The sequence below is a fragment of the Pelecanus crispus genome, chromosome 1, assembly GCF_030463565.1.
Source record: "Pelecanus crispus isolate bPelCri1 chromosome 1, bPelCri1.pri, whole genome shotgun sequence".
Classification (NCBI taxonomy): domain Eukaryota; kingdom Metazoa; phylum Chordata; class Aves; order Pelecaniformes; family Pelecanidae; genus Pelecanus; species Pelecanus crispus.
This window is the reverse complement of record NC_134643.1, coordinates 45,281,897-45,299,066: the sequence shown is the minus strand read 5'-3', so window position 1 is coordinate 45,299,066 and position 17,170 is coordinate 45,281,897. Positions and strand designations below refer to the sequence as shown.

The following is a 17,170-nucleotide window of genomic DNA, read 5'->3' as shown; positions in this document are numbered from 1 at the left end:
CAAATTCAGGAAACCTGGGTAAACTGTAATGACAGAATCTCTAATCCTAATTTGCACATCCATGGGTTTCAGACAGTTTTGAGGCCATCATATTCTGTTTACACATGGAGATCTCAAATCCAACAAATTCCTTTTCTTGGTGCGTAAACCATGAATACACTAAGGCGCAAAGGTGTCACAATAATACTAGTAACACAATCACATGGATGCAGAAATGGATGACATGGACTGGCCATGACTTCAATTAAGCCATCATAGCAAGTGGGCAGAATTAGCAACCCATACACAGCACTGGGGTCTACAACTGGAAAAATATTGCTCCTCCACAGCCCCCAGGACAAATAGAGATCACACTGGGAAAAGGAAATACTGGTTTGTTGGACTCCCCCTTTTTCTTTAAACCTGAAATTGTATTGCCACAGCAGCTGTCCTTAACGTTACCAGTTTCAAAGGCACTGGATTTTTTGTAAATACATCATTAAAGAACAAAGCAGAAAATTTCAAACTTGCAATAGGTACAATCAGGAAAGAAAGACAATCTTTCTCTTATGCTTGCAAATCAGGAACCAGGTGACCCCAGAATATGCAGACGATTCTGCCACAATTAGACAAAGGAGTGGGAAGTGAGCAAGAAGCTCTTAAAACTCAGTTTGCATAAATAGGCTAGAAATAGATGGTGCAGCAGGGAAAGATAAAGGAGAACCGGAAAGAGAAAGACAAGCTGGAGTTAATGTGTCAGCCCATTATTATGGCACTTTTGGAGACTATCGCATGAATATGTATGCATACCAAGTACCACCATACCCCAAAGTCTCTGAACTACTTCTGGGATAAAGTCCTGAGAGCAAATAGGAAAGGCAAGTTCTCTCCAGCCTTTTCAATCAAAAGGCTGATTACAGAAGTAGCTACTTCAGACTTGCAAAATGTTAACTATAAACCCAGTCAATATAAACTTAGGACTTTAACAACTAAACCATTAATCTGACAAGCAGAGTAATTCCTTTGCTGTCTAGAAGAATTTCATGCCCATGAACGGAGGAGCCATGCTGTTATACAGCTAGCAGTAAATAGGTGCTAAATGCCTCTGGAGAGAAGGTAGAACCTTCTTCATGACTGCACCTACTGCACTTTTGAAGAAAATATTTTAAAACAATAAAATACGAACAGACAATGCCCTCCTGTGTGTTTCCTTATTCAAGGATCAGTCTTTATTCGCAGGAATAACCCACTTGTCTTACAAAATGGAAGTTCAGAGTGTCTGTGATCAAAACTCTCTCCTGTTTGCTTTTACTAACATCATTTTAGAAGTGTCTTCAGAGGTTATACCCTCTTCAAATGTGCAAACTTGGCCATAAAAGGAAGCTCCTGTTAATGTAAAGTGTTCAGTTACAAGCCATATAAAAAGTAAATTAAGAAGCGAAGCAAAGCAAAGTGAAATAGGTTACAGCAGGAGACCTTGGAAGAAACAGAGGGTTCTTGAGGCAAAGATCCAGAGGGCTCATTTTGGATGCTGTAAAAAAGGGCTTAGCAGTGACCACAGGCTAAGGAAGAGATGGAAAGGAGACTGATGCTAGGTGAACAGAGAACAGAAATAGAAGCAAAGGTCCATGAGGTAAGTTTTAAAAGGGAGAAGTTTTAGGGCAGACAGGGAACATTCTTTCAAATGAAGTGAATTTATTAAAGGTATCAGGAGGTGGTATCTGTAGGGATACAGTCATGGTATAAAGTAGGAGTGAGGAAGAGCCAGAAGAAATGGTTTAATTGCATATTCCTTTTGACTGATTTTTCCTACTACAGTCCTACTCTCTGACTCCTTTGTGATACAACTTCTGTATGCCAGCACTACTTTTTACCTTTGCTTAAAGGGAACAGACCTGGCAGGATCTTTCTGTGGAAATAAAATCTCCTTTTTTTTTTTCTCCCCCCTCTGCCCCAGCACTACTCGATATAGAAATTCTTCAAAAATCTCTGTCTACTTATTGCAATATATATAGAGAGAAAGGTAGTAGATTGCATTTCTTTTAATTGCCCTAATTATGTGATATTCTCCAATGCAATGGTAAATTGGACTTGAAAGCAAGTTGGGCAATAATTTGAACCAGCCAATGTTATTAAAAAATTAACAAGTCAGGTTTTGTCAGCTTCCTCCTTTTAGTCCTCTTCATTACATTTTTAACTGTTTAGAGAAAGCACTTCTATTACTGCTTTCTAAAAAGCGGAGGAAATGGAAAGAGAAAACACTGTTATTATTAGTAGAAAATGACACTTCACGGTCATCAGTTTAAAAGCATTACAATCAGCTGCCTCTTGTAAAATGAGAAACGCTGTGGCTGAAGGCACTTGAAATCAAAGATTAGCAGAAACGCACTCTTTGATTTCCAAACAAGAGACCGTGCTACCAAACATACCAAGTTCTTAATTAAACAAGAAGAGAATTAATTTCTTAAATAAATCAGAAAGGGAGGAATGAATTAAAAGAAATGTATATGCCTGAACATCATAGCCTGGTTTTCTGTAACTCTGCCTACCCACAAATGCTTGCAGCTGGCTGCTCTGCTTTAATGATTGAATCTTGCTCTGTTTTGCCACTTGGCTTCTCCTCAGCTCCTGCCTGATCATATTTCTAAATGTCACTCACGTTTATGCAGGCCAGTGCACAAAACAAAATTAATTTAACTGAATGGCACATTAATATTATTACTTTTGACAGCATGGAAAACTTATTAACTACAGCATGTCACTAGGCTAGTCTTCTAGTGAGTAGTATAAGTACAACATTGAAAGCAAATGTAATACATTCGAAAGATTTTATTTTGCTTATCAGACACTGTGAGAAGTCAAATCACAAAGCTTTTCCATAATTAGAATATTATATGTGTATTGCAGTCACTTTACAGAAAATCCTTGTTCTCGTGTGATAGGGTACGGGAAGTCACAGTGCAGTACCCTTGCTTGATTTGAAAACATCTGTTGTAGTAAGTATGGGCACCTTAATGCTTAGATAATGCAGTTTCTACTACCAAGAGTGCCTTGCAATTGACTCCAAAACTTTAGATTATGGATTGATATTACAGCATACATCCAAAAAAGGATCAGTAGAGAGCTGTAATTAAGAATCAAATCAATTACCGATTTCTTACTTGTAAGGTGTACCACTGGATGTGGTAGTGTATTAAAAACCTGGCATGAACCTTGCTACGGTGACCATACGTTATCGATTAATGAAAGACAGAACAAACAGACTACACAAACCAGCAGGTGGGAAAAATTGGCATGATGGAATGAGTAATCCTCTATGACTGCTGGTAAATTCTGCTGAAATTCAACAGCCCCAGGGAAAGACTACCAGGTGAATTCAGTGTCTGCATTACTGAAGCTATACAGTATATTTCAATTTGTTCTGCAAGACCCACAAGGAGAAATTCAGTGGAATTTGTGGATTGCCTTCATAGCCAGCTATCTTCTTCCCTTTCCTCTGTAACAAACTACCAAGACAAAAAGACGTGGCACCTCATACCTGTCCCGGCTACATTATAAATAAATGGTTCCTTTTGCAGGGACACTAACACAGCCTGGTTCACTCAACTTCTGCAGATATATGTCCTCCTTTCCCTCATCTCTTGCTTGCTGCAATGCCAGGTCAGCTTTCATGTTCCTCCATAATATCCCCCAGCAGTACCTCCAGCTCCCTTCTATGACCCCAATCACAAACCCCACAAAATACAGCATCCTCCTCCAAATATCTCCTAAATTGGCAAGTAGGCAAGAACGAGTATGCGATGTGGTTGTTTTAAGACTAGAAACCTGCTGGTTAGCTAGCAGCAGGCCAAACAGAACACGTGAGGACCCGGCACATGCTCAAGGATTTTTCTGAACAGGGCAAGAATCTGAGTATCTATCCTCTTTCAGCCATTGGTTTCCATTAAATTTACAGGAGCTTTCTTACCATGCTCCCCAGCTTCCAGGGCAGCATGCAACACAGTTTGGGCCAAAACCAGCTTGTGCCTTTATTTTCACAAGGAGACAACGAGGCCATACAGGCAGGTCAGGATACTCGCTACGATGCAACCACAGTGGTGACTTGGAAGGGGCTGCAAATCAGGGTACTGCACAGCAAGCTGAAAAGACACAGGATTTGCTAATCGGAAAACCACAGACAGCTTATGTAAGTTAACAGCTGATAGGAATTACAGTTCTCCACCTGTAATTTATCAAGATGAAGAGGACTTTCACCCAAGTCAATGCCATCTTTTACTTCCATCCACTGCTTCTGTGCTATAAGCACAGGCAGGATTTGAAATCCCTTTCTGCATCATTGCTCTTACATTGTTTTCTTATGTTGCCCTCTTTTGCTAATTTTTGTACTGGAGATTTTTCCAGAGCAGCAAAACTTCCCAAAAATATGAGATGGGCTAAAGGATATGCAGCTGGAAAAGAGGCAAGCTGAAAAGAGGCACTCTTGCTCTAGTGCTTCCTAGTTTCAGGGAAGTCAGAAATATGCAAAATACTCTCTCAGATAATTTCAATATTTTTGCCTTTGGTTCCACTTGAAATGAAGAAATTAATACATGCCTTCTTCTACAACCTCTTGCATTATAAATTTTAAGTTCAGCTTGTTAAATATTTGTGCTCAGTTCAAGAATGTGTTCCCCCTAACTAGTGCTATGTATTCATATCTGTTGACTTACCCTTACCAGGCTCATATCCACTTCTTAAACTAAGCATTCAAAAATATATTTTTATGAAACTACTGAAATAAATTCCAGGTTTTGGATAAATACATACTGGCAAGAACATCTTTTATTACTCCACTTCCCCTGGTTATTTCACTTTGAAAAACTGTCTTAACACATTCTTTAGGAAGACAAGACAGCTCATCAAAGGTCATCACAGCAATCAGTACCACACACTGAATTTCATTAATCTCTTCAGTAAAAAGAAAGAGGCCACTGCAGTCATCTATAAAAATCTAGGAAAGACGACTGTACTTATCATGAAATCTCTGGCTCAATGATGTTCATTTTTAATAAATCTTAGACCACAAGGGAAATTCCAGAAGACTGGAACAGTGCTAATGTTATGCCCTTCTTACTTAAAAAAGGCCAAATGGGATGAAGGCAGTATCTATCAGCCATTTGCCTTTTATCAAACCCAGATGAAACAAAGGAAGAACTCATAAAAGTTTGCATTATTGATGGTTTAAAGGATATGGAATATAAGGAATGTGAAGTCACATGGTTTTATGGAAAATAGGTCTTTTCAACTAAGACCAGATTCATTCTTTGGTAAGATTGTAAATTTGGTTGATGAAGGAAACATGCAAAAATTTTTTGTTTGTTCTGTTCAAGGTCTACTGCTGTTTTTATAGATGTGGAACACATTTCTGCTGATAAAGTAAGCAGGCCATACAAGAATTAACATAAAGATAAATAGTAATGCAACAGGTTGGTCAGAGAGGAAGTGCTAAAACACTTAGCTGTAACAGTCACACAGAGTACATTTTCATACAGCCAAAAGCAAAAATTCTACATCCTAAGACAAAGAGCTCAAAACTACTTCGAAGTATCTACTGAATCAGGAAATATATGTTACAAGGCAGTGGCTCCTGCTGAGGATTTAGGGTCATAACCTACAGACCATGAACTGCTAGTGTAATGCTGTGCAAAACACCCAATAACAGAAGTGAGCAGAAGTAGCTGGTGACTTTGCCTGTCTGGCAAAGGTATCAAGTATACTGCACACAGTCCTTGTGTACATACATTTTTTTAAGATGCTGAAAACTAAAAAAAAGGTAAAAAGTCACAACTCTTATTGGAAAAATGAAGAAAAAGCCTGATCATGAAAAACATAAAAGATGAATTTCTGCAGCTTTCTGAAAAGACAATTGGAAATGACTTGATTACAGTGCATAAGTACTGCAGAGAAGAGGAAGCATCATGTATTAAAATGGCTTGAATCTACTGAAGAAGGGCATAAAAAGAATCAATGACTTGGAGTAGAATCCAGTAACATCCAAATAACAAATAAAGCACACATTTTTAACAGAGAGAGAAACTGCTGAAGCTATAACAGATGTGTTATTTTCTCCATCTACTGATGTCTTCAAATCAGTAACTTGCAACCTCTTTGGATTTGAAGACCCTCTAAGAGTTTTCCAGCAGAGGTGCAAAGCTGCCTATAATGAACACTGGTCTACTGTCAGCAGCCTCCTCATTGTAACCTTTGTCAGTAAGGTCTCACGCAGAATTTTCCAGTGGAATTTCCACAAAATTCTGATTAGATGATATTAAAATGTGTCATAGGAGACTTGGTTTTGGTGAACTTCCATAAAAAAACATGCAGGATAATACTGAAAGTCAGGATGCCATGAGGAAATCTGATGTTTCGGAGTTTGCGGTCTGTGGCCATGCAGCCAGGACAAAATGCCACGGGCTGAGACTCAGAGGGTTTCTAGCTCCTTGCTCCAAAACCAAGCAAGGTCTAACTTTCAGGTTTGTAAGGGGGTTTCCTTGCGCCACTTTCCTCCCAACTTGGCACAGAGGGAACACTACTATCTCCTGGATGCTCCCTGTTTCCTAGATTGAGTTAGATTATAGGAGGTTATTTAAAATGTTCCTTGAAGATCTAGGAGTCCTCCAGATTTAGGGCAGACAACCTCACCTCATTTAGAAAAATACCCAATTTGATAGGAAACAGTAGTATTTCTAAACAAAACAAAGGTATTTGAAATGGGGGATTTTTTTCAGAAAGAATTTTTTAATGTTACCTAGTCTAGGTTCAATGCAAATACAAAAGATCCGATTTAAAGACCTGTCATCCTGAGCGAGTTCTAAGAGGTTATATAGTGGTGCCTTCTGGCAATGAACCCAAGGCTAACAGTCTAAGGAGCATGTCCCAGTGTTTATACACAAGATATTCACAGCTTTATATGTAGTGATTGTGCTTGAGGCTGATTAACAGCTAGTTTTCATGATAGGGAACATATAAAAACGGAAGTTTCAGAGCCTTAAATTCTTACATGATGTGCATGGTGTTTGTGCTTACAGGAACTTATGCCAACTCTAGAACTCTACAGCTGAAAACCAAGCAGGAAGCCAATATTCTCAAGTCATTCTGGAACACATGATTGTTGCAGCAAACCTAGTAGAGCTTAATTAAAATCTGTTCTCATTTATCGTATATCAGAAAATGATAATTTTTGGATTTTATAATTTTAAATGTAGAAGTTGTAACTTCCAATACACTAAAAGTGGATATTTTTCCTTTAGGCTGATGGATAACACTAAAAGCATACAGTTCTCCATTAAGAAATCAACTAATAGTTTAGTATCATAGAGAGACATTCTGAAGAAATAATCATGTCTTTAAGAGATTTTAAATGATTTAATGATTTAAAGGATATGTAGAAAAGTATGATTCTATATGTAGAGAAACAACATTAATTTTCTATATCAAATTGCAATGAGACAAATTGGTCCTCATTGTAAAAAAAAGAAGATGGGGAAGCATGTGCATATTTGGGTAGCACATGAAGTTACAGGTGGTTTTTTTTTGAGGGCTTTGATGTATTGTCATATACAAATTAATGTTTAAGAGTGATAGAAAAAGAAAATGCAGGGATGAAAACCTACTATGACAAGAAAGAAATCATGGGATATAGAGATGTAGAACAGAATAGAATATTTCAGTTGGAAGGGCCCTACAATGATCAAGGTCCCTTCCAACCCAAAGCATTCTATGATTCTATGATTCTATCATCTAGTCCAACTGCCTGATCAGTTCAGGGCTGACAGAAAGTTAAAGCATGTTATTAAGGGCACTGCCCAAATGCCTCTTAAACACTGACAGGCTTGGGGCATTGACCACCTCTCTAGGAAGCCTGTTCCAGTGTTTGACCACCCTCTCTGTAAATAAATGCTTCCTAATGTCCAGTCTAAACCTCCCCTGACACAGCTCTGAACTATTCCCACTCATCCTATCACTGGATACCCGGGAGAAGAACTCAGCACCTCCCTCTCCACTTCTCCTCAGGAAGCTGGAGAGAGCAATGAGGTCGCCCCTCAGCCTCCTTTTCTCCAAACTAGACAAACCCGAAGTCCTCAGCCACTCCTCACAGGACATGCCTTCCAGTCCTTTTACCAGCTTTGTTGCCTTCCTCTGGATGCATTCAAGGACCTTCACATCCTTCTTAAATTGTGGTGCCCAGAACTCCATACAGTACTCAAGGTGAGGCCTCACCAACGCCTGAATACAGTGGGATAATCACCTCTTTTGACCGGCTGGTTATGTTGTGTTTGTTGCACCCTCTAAGATGCAGTCTGCCCTCTTGTGCTGTGGAAGAACTGCAGCTCTTACTTTGTGTCACAGAACTGTAATAGTTGTACCTATTTTCTGTACAATAAGTACAAGCAAAAAAATCAGAGTAATAAAAATTAATTCAAATGACCCACATCTCCTGGAAAATGTGCCTGCTCTAAAACATCACAGAAAATTAATGTTCAGCCTGGCTGATTAATGTGAAAGTCTGAATGAATAAAAACACTTTCAGCATAATCCGCTGCTATCTAATTCTGGGCTGGGCATTAACAGACAGGGGATGTCAGCTGCAGACCTCAGGGCACTCACATGAAAATGAGCTGCTGCCAGTTTTGAAGCCTGAGCTCCACTCACCAACAGAGATCCTCCAGTTAATTTTCACAGTTACTGAAGAAGATATGGAAAAACAAAGGTAAAATAACTGGGTTCCAGACAACCCGGTAGCTCTGAAGATTACCAGAAGCAATTTAAGTAGCACCTAACATTGGTTAAGGGTCTAACAGGAAGCTCGGGCGCTGTCTGCTCACTGCCATCCATACCACTGAGAAGCTGCAGTGCCATGTTCTATGCTGGTGGCATCAAAAGCAAGTTATAAACCCCACATAATGGTAATCGTCTAGGAAATGACTGAGGTTAGAATTTTATGGCAAAGTCTCTGTCTAAGAAGAAGAGATTTGAACTCAAGGTCAGCCACAAGTGGAAAAAGGCACTAGAGAAGGGTTCCCAAATTCAGTTGCCATTATCAGTGACAGAGTAGCAGTAACTCCTAATTCTGTGCTGTTGTAGGCGAATGCATCTAGCCGATCAAGCAGCAATAACATACCACTTTGAACTCTCTTTCTCACTGCTAGTTTGGAAACTCCTGCTTTTTTGCACTATTTCTGTAATTGTAATTACAGACATAATGCTCAAGAAAAATGTCTTGGCCTCCATATCACTGGATTCCGTTTCAGGTATTTCTCTTCACCTAGTGCTTGGCCAGCAAGAAGCACATACAGAAAATATCTGGGTTCAAAAAGGAGATCAGAAGTTAATTTCATCTGTGCACTGATGATTGTAGCTCAAAGTGAGTTGTGTTCTGCTCTAAGCACACAGCAGGAGCAGTAATTCTGTGGCAGTGACCATTCTCAAGGCCTCCACAGAAAAAAATCTTACTCTGGAAACTCTGTTAGTGGAAAGGACAGAACAACTATAGTACTGCTCCATCCATCTAGTGAGTAAGCCAGCCAGGCAGCCATCTGAAACAAAAAGTCTCAGTTAATGCAATTAAAGGCCACTCACAAAGCTATTAAAGTCTGCACAAAAGCTTCCATCACAGAAGATGCATCATAAAAGAAAGACGTATTTCTGCTTCATACTCAGGTCTACGTCTTACATGCACACATACACACAGAGGGAGAATATGTTGAGAAGTGAGGAGGTGGAGTGATTCACAGAAGTTTGATCTCTGGTCAACATAGATACTAAAAAGCAAAATTCATGTACTCGACCTCTGAAAAATATTAGCATAAAACCAATAAAAGCCTAATACCACAAAACTGAAAATAACAGTATTATGTTCTAGATTCTAACTGTGATTTCTCTAAAATAAGGGCATTTGGTGCTAATTCCTGTCACAGGTACAATGCAAAGTGCTTCAAATACCAATTAAGCTCGCTGTTGAACTAGACTGAAACACAAAAGGCTCTGAAAAGAGGTTAAATGTTTACTATGGTAATCTCTGACATGGTCTAAATTGGTGTTTAAGAGCTGACAGAGGAAAAAATGATGAAAATGACTAACCCATTCCTTTCTCGGACCACTATTCCTAAATCTTTGTCTTTAACCTTTTCAAAAATACATCTCTCTCTGATGCTTCTGGAAACCAAGATCTTTTACTTCTATGTGGAGTGGGCACAACAAAGCAAGGAGACCGGAGTGGCACACTATGCCTCAACCTTTTAGTGAAAAAGCTGTTGTCTTCTTTGTGAGAGCTGCTCTTTCCTTCTGACTGTTAAAATGCTGGTCTCTGTTCTGAAGGTCCTTCTAATGACACTTATGATGGAGTATTTTGATACAGCCATCTTACAGCTTCCCTTAGCTCCTGATCCTGGTTTGTAACATCAATCAGATAACGATTTTTGTCACTGTCGGTTTGCAGAGGGAGGGGAGAAAGGGAAATAAGGTATTACCCTGGACTACTGCAAAGCTTCCGTGTAGAATTCCCGTGAGAAATGCAATTTCTGCCTCTGGATAATGCGTTCACAGATCCTGGTAGTCAGAAAAATAAGTACATAAAAGTCCAGATGGAGAACAATGCAGGAAAATTTCAGATATAGCATGTTCTGTGGTCCTTTCATACCAATCAGCTGATTCTGCAGATGCATTTGCAATCCCTCCCAGATTACAGAGCTTTGTAACTGGGAGTACTCTGCGATTATGGCTGAATTCCCTGGAACTACTTCTGCAGCTTCCATCCAAAAGATCTCTTTGTAGCGTAGCTTTAGCACCTTCCCCTTGGAATATACTCCAACCCATGCTAATGACTGATACATCAGCTACCTGAATGAATCACTTGCACATACATGGAGAATACTTCCAGCATCTAAGTGATATAAATTCTGCTTAAGCCTTTTCAAGAAGAACTCTAAGATGATTTTGATCCCTCTCAGCATCTTTCTCAAAAGCCTATGAAAACGTGATTCAGAACATTGCTTTCCAAATGCCACTGTATGTTTAACATCCAAGTCCAGTGCTTTTGAACTCCTTGGCTGGTCTGGTCTCTCTCCTCTGTTAAGCATTTTAAAATATCCTATGCTTGAGCAATAAAAAACCACACAATAACTTTAAGAGGCAGAGATGGGGAATTGCCCACTATTCCTTCCTTGCAACTTTCTACAAGGTCTTTAGAAATATGCCTTGTCTAGAATCGACATTAATATAACTGTTATTATTTTGTGGATGGATCATTAGATGCTTAGCACCAAGTGTAGGATCTACTTTGTCAGCACAGTTTAACCTCAAGATGCCCTTCCACACTGAAAGTCAAACAGTAATAAGCATGTTTTTGACAAATCAGCAATACAAGTTTTTCTGATCTCAGAATGAATACTGTCCAGAAACAGAAGGGCCCCAGCAGGGCCTGAATTTATCAGTGAACTTCTCCTTCTTGTCTGCTGTCCTCTGTATTTGAATTTAATATCTGTAAAGCCAGACAGTCTGAGATGAATCAAGACAAGTTCCCTTTTGATTTCAAGTAAGCCAATTACATTCTTTCTGTTGTAACACAAGAATGCCTCTGACCTACTAAGGTAGGTGTCTTTTCCAGAGAGGGAGTTAAGAAAGAGAATACTCAACAAAGGTATATAGTGGGATTGTCAGCTGAGTATGAAAGGCGAAAAAAGAAATGCATAATTCTAATAGCCTGAAACAGTACTGTAACTGCTGTGCTTGAGTCATACGGTTTTACCTTTAAAATCACAACGTTTTCAACATCTTCAATTTCAAGCTGAAAAACAACTAACTAACAGCTGAAGAATTTCAAATCAGGCTTGTTTGTTCTCAAATGTAAGCCATCTCCCTCATATTAAGGGTTTGTTCCCTGTCTCACTATCAAATTCAGTTCCTCTGCAGGACAGCTGTTGCACTTAACATTCAACATTGTGCACTTAAGTGAATGTATGTTCAACGTTGTGCATTTACTGTATGTAACTGCCACAAAATCTGAAAATTAAAAAAACCCTTAGATTTAACATTTTAAAGTTTTAATTGGGTGTAAGATGAAGTGAACTTGAGAAAACTTGAACACCATGCAGAAAACATAGTGATCCAACATAATATGCAGCTAAATAAAGGAGATCTCACATTTTAAAATTCGGCTGACACTCTGACAGAATCTCTATAGGGATAATGACACTTCCTTTTGCAAAGCACTGTGCTATCTGCAAAGCTGTATAAGAACTAAGTGTTATTATTAGAGATGGGAAAGGTCTATTAGATCATCTGTCCACCTCTGATATAACAGAAAATGACAGTGATTTGCTACCGTGATTTGGCAGTGACATTTGTAAAAATGTCCTTTCCTCTTAACTCTCTGCAAGTTTCAGGGCTGAGAATTCAATAAGCTAGGCAGCTTACTAACTTTGTCACTCTCCAAGTTCTATATACCTCTCATCCTGAGGTATTAAATATACTCATTTCAGGCCCACTTTTCCATCTCCTTCCTTCAACTTTCAGTTTTAGAAGAAGGAAAGAAAAATCAGCATGAATACCGTACATGTCAAGCTTCACAGAACGGGTCTTTCACTCCCCAGCTGCACACCGCTTGCATCTCACCCATCTGCAAGGCAGTATCGTAGCATCTCTCCTGCTTGGGATTGTGCATCATGTAGGAGTGAAGCTGTTGTCCATCTTGCTGGTGTTTTCCAGCAGACTTCCATCCAAAATATACCTAACCACAACCCACTGTGATATGAGCATCCATCATGTATTCTATCCATGGTGGATGCCTGATCAGATAATGCATCTTATCTGATGGCAGCCGTAAGAGGTCTGCAGAACTCTTGGTGGTGGATACTGGCAGGTCAAAGATCCTTCTCATGGATGAAGGCTCTGCTTCTCCACTGCTTTCAAGGGAAAGAATTGTTCCTGCTCTTCCTTATATTCCCTAAAATTTCTTGGAATGTTTGCTAGAACAGGTTTTCAGTTTAAGTGCCAATATAATAAAATGTCTGGAGGGAAATCAGTTGAAGTATGCAGGAGATGACTCTCAGTATGATTCACGCTGCTGTGAGCAAAGAAGAGGTCTGTCTGGCCTTCTGTACTGGCGTGATAACAGATATTGGATGCAGTGTGTACTCAGATAAAGTTAATGGCAGTGACATCTGGTAGATGACACAGAGGAGTAAACTCTTATCATCTGTTTTTTAACACTCTGTGCCCAAACTATTATATGTCAAACTTGGTGAAAGTGAATAATCTTTCAGTATCTACCACTCTTCCCTCCCATGCTCTCAGTCATATGAGACTGAAGGACTGCTAGATAAATCACCTCCATACATTTACAAGGACAGCAGAGCTAAAAGCAGCCAGGAAAAAAGGATTCAAGGTATGCAGCTCATTAGTAGTGGCCTCCCCAATATTTAGCAGTCATTGTACAGACTCATACATTCCCAAAGCCCTCTCACAGTCGTAACAAATGCTTACATAAAACCTTGTACCTTCAAAGTGCTTCACCAACATAAATATATTAATAAGACCTTTCCCAGAAGATAATGCATTGTCAGAGAGATGCCATTCAAATGACTGGGCTATGAGAGGTTGAGTTTCAAATATTTCATTAAACATCATCTGCCATCAATTTCAAGCCCGTTTAGAAAAAAGGATGGAAAGTACAGTGCAGCTTTATGAGCAAAAAGAAGAGTAACTGCTCGTAAAATGATTTTGCCCTCTGTGATTGCACTGTTAATTAAATTGTATATTCTGTGATGTGCATCAACTGAATTCTACATAAAGTGAAATAAAAATAAGATTTTTATACTCAGTTTGACTGATGCCACCTAGATGGTTCTTTCAAAGTGACTAGTGACAATTGCCACTGATGCGCTTTGGTATGCATTTTGTTTTGGGGTCATAATGAAAACATTAAGGATAGTTTGGCATCTGATACTTAATTGCAAACACACATAGAATTCTAGTTAGTGCTAGGTTGTTAAGAACTTACAAACTTATCTAAGTGCTGTAAGGGCAAAAAAGGAAACAAAACGTGTCATTTTTCAAATATTGCAGACTACATACAGATGTGCTTTTCAGGGACAGATTAATTATGCAATTATAACATGTAGAATAGTCTACAAAAGATTTTTTTGTAGTAATAAAATTACATTTGTCATACATTTGTCTGATGAAATCCAGTTTCTTAGGTTTTAATTCAATTTTTGTCATGTTTTCTTACAATTAGAAAGCCAGACTGCCATATCACATTCATGATCACTACCAAGATACAAGCATGTGTCTGTGGCCACTCATCTGGCCTAGGTAAATCATGTTAGCCTTTATATGCGCAGTACTGTATTTGCTAATTCTGAAGCCAGGGTACTTCTTGGTCGCAGCTATATCTGCTGTGAATTCTGCAATGTCTGCTGTGTCACCTGATTACAGGTTTATAGAGATAGGACCTCCCCCATCCCTCTCTGTCCCCTACCTATTATCACATAAAATGTACTAGAATTTCTCTGACATCTTTGCTGTGGAGCAGGGGCTGGAACGTCGAAGATGGTGAGTTACTTGGCAGTAGTCAAATATGAAACTATGAATGACATTTCATGTGAAACAGCTCCCAAACCACTGACAGATGTAACTCTCTTCATTTGTGGCAGAGATTTCTTTTCCAAACCGGGCTAAGCAATTCTTTGAATCAGGCTCAACATACATATGACAGAAGTAGAGGTTCCATAACAGAGAAAAAATAAGTGAAGACCTTTTGAATTAAATATACTTGGCTTACCTACACCTTGAGTAACTGGTTTCTGTGGGGTCACTTCTTTTTATTTGTACAGTGAGCTCAGGAGCTGTTGTAGAAAAGCTACAACTCATGTATAGAAAACTAAGATTAACAAAGTCTCTAACTAACCTAAGTTATCATGTTTTCCCATATTTATTTGATACCTTGCATGCTTATGAGCACAGAGATGCAAAAACGAAACAGGAGACCTCCTGTATTATGAAAAAATATTTAGGGAGTTGGTGTAAGCACAATTTTTCATGATGTTTTCATAAGATCATATTGCCTAGCCTCTTATAAATAAAAAAGCCACACATTCATAGTAACTTCAAAAAGGCCCTATCAAAAAAATTTATAAAAATGACAGTGTTTTTTCTGCATATATAGTACCTGAAATTTGAAGAAAGGTGAGGGCAGAGGCTCAAATGAGAACTAAGAAAAGCTAGTTTCTTCTAGCTAACATGACTCATGCACACATATTTGCACAGACAAATGACAAACATGTAAAAACAAACATCCATCAGTTCACTTGGGCTCTGAAAGCACAAATAAGGTACAACCTAGATTTTGTCTCTACTGCAAACTGTTCCAAGCTCTTGCAATACTCTTCTAACATCCAAATACTTTAAGAATTATTTATTTTAATTACCACCTCCTGTTTTAATAAAAAGTTCTTTCCAAGTCAGAATGCATTTTTGGAAGTAACTCACACTGTTCAATATCTGCTTCAAGCAACGTTATCATTGTTTTGTATTAGCAGGATGTGAACTTTATGAAGCAACCAAGTGGCTGAGGCAGGTCTTACTGTGGAGTTGAGCTAGAAAACTCAAGAGGCAATGTTCTATGCCACAAAGACATATGAAACCCCATGCTAATCTGTACCATGTTATCTGTCAGCTGCATACGGGGATATCATTGTTTATGTTCTAGAAATTTGAAGTTATACTAAAAAGGTAAAGTTTAAATTCTTTGTTGTAGTATTTGGCTTATTTTATGTGTTTTGAAACAGAGAAACATGAAACACTTCGATATCACACACAATAGTGCAATAAAAGTCCAATTTGATATTTAATAAAGTTTGGAAGGATTAATACACTCCAATTTCACATTTCTAGTTTTCCAGTATGCTGAGGCCTTAAAGGAACAGGGCTCTTGAACTGCAAACTTCCTTTTTCTCTTTTTTTCATTTTCATCTTTAGCTCTAAGAGTGGAAGAAAAATGCCCCATATAGCATGGGTACCAATGTCACATGCAACAAGAGAGCCCTGCAAATGCTGTCACTATGAAACAATGCCATGCAGAATAGTCTCGATGTAGCAGTGGCTTTCAAATCAATAAGCAGCAGAAGAAAGCCATCTGAAAATAGTCTTGAAAAACAAACCCTCAAAAAGGCAAGACTGAAATCTACCATTTCTGAAAATCTGAGAAGGCTGCATGGCTCAGCATCTGCTGAATTTTTCACAACTTGCAGTCTAAATCCAATATTCAGGTTTTCGGCACTTGTATTAAAGAAAGATTTCATCCAGAGATTGTCCCTTTAATTGCAGAAACTAACATTGGAATCCAAACCAGCTTATTAACTAAATTAGACAACAAGGAACTCAGACTCAGATTCCTTCTTCTCCACCAGAGAACTAAGCATGCTGTGCACTCTGACTATTACGAGTGGGCAGATATTTTCTAGCAATCAAAAGGAAAAATAATGTAAAACTGAGAACAAAATTGTCTTATAATAAGCAAAAAGGTGGATGTACCAGTATGAACAACCTCACAGGATGCACAATTTAGTGATGAAATATTTCCAAAAACTGTCTTGTGCACATGTAGCTCTATGCCTACTAAATAATGAACCCACAGGGTATTGGCACAGAGAGGAAAACAAAAAAGGTGATTAATATTTGAGTGAGATGCCGTTCTAAGGTCTTTGTCAAATGCATAACTCTAATCAATGGATATTATTGCATAGCAGCTCAATAAAACTGTAAGGTATTTCAACAAAAACCTACCATTATCTTCATGCACAATAAGATGCCTTGAGATGCAAACATTGTGAATGATTAGGGCCACAAAGAAGCCTAAATGCACACTGCTCTTATAATTCAAACACAAATTCTATTTACCCAAACTGCATCAATACAAGAAAAAGTCAAACTCATGAAAACTTTCTTAATAAGTTGCATAAAGTATCAAAAAGATTGAAAATAGGATTAGCAAAGGAGAATGTACCATTCAGTGAGTATTGGAAAAGATGCTTATCAAAAATTTTTCAGGCAAAGTAAGTCTGAGAAATGCTGATAATAGATGGGAGCTGTCTCGGCAAAAAAAGTGTTGCTAGCTTGACTGTTTCTCTAGCTGAGGATAAAAGTGTCCTGG

At 38.5% G+C, this 17,170-nt stretch overlaps 1 protein-coding gene across 2 annotated transcripts in view; it reads right to left on the bottom strand.

The window, feature by feature from the left end:
* SYT1 (synaptotagmin 1) overlaps nucleotides 1-17,170 on the bottom strand; it is a 130,601-nt gene that overhangs the window by 56,803 nt on the left and 56,628 nt on the right. The gene's annotated exons all lie outside the window — the stretch shown is intronic.